The following is a 3779-nucleotide window of genomic DNA, read 5'->3' on the forward strand; positions in this document are numbered from 1 at the left end:
ATTTCTATCTTGACACAGCAAATACCAGTTATTTCTGGATATCTCCTGTTACAAACCGAATTTGCGAAGAGGAAAATTCAAACTAACTACTATAAGAAAATTAACACGGCGAGCTCAGCGTCAGATTTGTCTTCCCTAACATCTACATCACCACGATTTTAAAAACTGATAAACTCTCTATCATCACGAAACTACAGTAAACTACAACTCTACAGAGAAAACTGAGCCCAAAGTTATTTAAAAAATCAATCGATTTATAGTAAGTCTGCATAAATATTAGTTTCCAGTTCATAAATAAAATTATACAACTATGCAATTATCTATTAAAGACTTATAAAACGCCAAAGATAAATTAATTATGTTACGGCTACTATGCAGAAGTTACTCAGTAATATATCCATAATTTTAACTTTAATAAGCACTGAGAAGAGACAATTCTAAATTTCCGAGATGAAATGTCCTTGTAATATTTAAGGAAACAGTTTCTGAGTTAAAACTTGGAAGTGGAATCTTAAATTTATTGGTAGACAGGTAAATTTTATATTTCCTGATACATGGTATTTCAATCAATTGACTTACAAAATTCAGTAATTTTGATAGGTATTGGATGTTTGAGTTCTTACGTTATTTTTGGTAGTTTCAACGATTAATCGTTACCGTTTCATTTCGTATAACCTGTCGCTGACAAAATTTCGCCATTTCCTAGCTTTACTAAGCATACTGTTGAAATGAAGCATGATGATCAGGGGTGAATGTACTTGGCGTTCTATCTCTTCTAGTTTATAGAGAAGCTCTACATTGAATTAGTGATTATAATACTATACTTAGGATAAAGCGTCTAGGCAAATATCAGTTTATATAACACATTTTGCAGCCACAAAATGTAATGCTTTAATTCCGAACGTAAAGTAAATAAATTTTATTGCATTATGAATTTGTGATATGTAAGGGAGTAATTGCCATATTACTTTTATTGTTCCTTTGCAATACATGTATAATATTCTAATCAGCATTATAGAGTAATCGGATGTTAATAAAATGTTGTCAAATTATGCAAAGTAAACTTGCAAATGAGTGTTCAATCATAATATTACTGCTCAGCAATGGTTAATATAATTTTAATCTGTCCAGTAGCATTATTCTTCACATTAGGATATGTAGAACAGATATTATAATTGCCGAATTACTATCAAAGACTGTAATAAGGTTTCATCCGTGAATGCATTATTGAAAAGTAGTATTCTACAACTATAGGATTGAAGATTTTATGTTAGAGTACGGATGACCATATCTAGTAGGGAGTTGAGTCATTAATTATTGACGCTAGAGGTAAAAAGTAGATACGTAACTCATACATTAGGATATACTTAGTTCATCATATTTTGACTAGTAGAAATAATATATACCTAAATACTAAGTGATCATTACACCGGATTATATAAACGGATTTCAGAAGTATGCATAGTTTTCCCCTCTCACTCTCCGTTTGGCCGTGATGGTATTACAAAAAATTCGGCTTCTACTTCATTGAAGCTGCCAACTCTACGATAAGTATGTAAGCAGGCAACTTTTTTAGATTAATCAGTAGTTTTTCCATAAGTCTTTCTAGCCGTTGTATTCAGCTGGAGTAGAACTGTGTGCAGATTCTCTTTGGATCTAGATCGAACAAGGTTCTAATTTTTTATCAATTTTGGAATTCCGTAATCAGTTAAATCACGCATAAAAATGATGATACAGCACAATACAGTATTACTTCTATCCCTTTTTATATCGTGTTTTCATATACTACGTTGCGGTCAATTTTAGAAATTGCAAATAAAGCCTTCATATTATCTTAATTGATCAAAACTTTTGATAGAGTTAAGACAATTTTCAACGTAAACACTGATGTCTAGGATAGCCTGTACCAACAATGTTTCGCTACATTCACTATTCGAACGCGATACTATAGATGCTATTCCAAAATCATTCAGATGTTTCAGATACTTGCTATTATTTTATAACAAAATAAAGAGCTGATAATACCAACATTCTAGAGTAAGTTGGTTACAGTATTTTTAAAAACCATTAAGATGTATGATTCTGTTTTATAACAAAACGAAGAGTTGGCGAAATCAACATTCAATAGTAATTGATAGACTGTATTCTAAACGATTCATACCCAAATTTTTATTTTATTACAAAATGGGGAACTGGCTACATCAACATTTAAAAGTACGGTAGTCAGCATCTCTATGCTCAAAATGAATAAGCAAGCCAATAAAATTGAGAACGTATTACAGACGCCTAATCTCTCATTCGATCATTTATTCTGTGTATTCTTATAAAAATGTAGAATGTAATCTTGTCTAACGGTCTACAGCAGTCGTTTAGATATTACCCAAATAAATTAAGTGATATTGATTTTTGATACCAAAAACATGACCTTTTCTAATATTGAGTACTATTCATTAATTACTTTAGGAAAATTAGTTAAGCTAGTAAACAGAAGATGAATTATAATTAACCAAGAAAAATTAATCAATCTATTAAGTAGAAAATGAAGTATAATGATCATAGGAAGAAATAGAATACGACGGAACATAAAGATTATAGATAGCAGTAAGATGATTCCAGTTCTAGTTGATGATAGTTGAATTAGGCAACCTACGAGCTTAGATTAAGATTAAGTATGAGTAAGAGATTCAAAATATTTACTGATAAAAAAGCTATGTAAGGAACATCTCAGTTCAAGATGTTTCTCCTAGTAAGGTATAATAATAATACTGTTGTTGTTTACAAATTAGACGGTTCCTATATAAACGGGAACATTTGAGTTAAGTGGTGTGGTAAAATGTTGTAGATGTATCTTTGTTAATAAAAGTTTCATTTTTACAGTATTTTGCTATGTGTGTTTAACGTTAAGTAAAAGGGTATTTAATTCAGTAGCTACTTATAGACTTTTACTGTACGTTGCCTTGTCGCAGAAGTGAAATTGTGACAATCTGGCATTCGTTTTCCAATTAAAAGGTGGAATGTTTACTACTTTCAATTTAAATTGATTTACGAGACAGAAAAGTCGAATTTGTCACACTTTTACATCACAAAAACAGGAATCGATATTAATACTTACATTCCGTGATATATTGATTTATTTCTTTTATGTCAGAGGGTAGAAAATATCTTGCAATAGAGGCTCGATTAGCGTTACTTTATAATAGCTGGAAAAATAGACTTAAAACGAAAAGCTATTGAGAAAGTTAATGGTAAGACATTTAGTAAAATAGGTTAGACTTATTGCACCATACGGTAGGGCAGTACTTATGGTCTACACAGTCTAATTCTTGTCGATGAAATATGCAAAGTAAAATTACTTCTATACGTTGTGATATGATACAATCACTAATTTAAAATGGCCGCCTAATAACAATACTAGTTAAAATTTACCATTGCCTCCATTTATTTTCGATTATTTATGACGACAATATCCATTAAAAATGAATTATATTTTGATATATAAATATGTACATATAAAAGACAGTACTGTAAGCTCTTCATTGGGTGGCAATCAAATATCGTCTATAATTGTATTTTCCTAACAGATTATTTGGTAAATAAGATTCTGCAGTTTGGTAGATCGCAATCTGTCTGTTTAGATTTAAAAGTTATTTATATTTCATTTTCGAAAATGAAAATTTATTATTCTATAGGATAGGAGAGTTTAAGAGGGTTTTGCTTGATTGTCGCTGTAAATAATTGAACTTTAGAATATTTACATATTATTGCTCTAAGTATCATTA

The sequence above is a fragment of the Trichoplax adhaerens genome, genomic scaffold (assembly GCF_000150275.1).
Source record: "Trichoplax adhaerens TRIADscaffold_1 genomic scaffold, whole genome shotgun sequence".
Classification (NCBI taxonomy): Eukaryota; Metazoa; Placozoa; class Uniplacotomia; order Trichoplacea; family Trichoplacidae; genus Trichoplax; species Trichoplax adhaerens.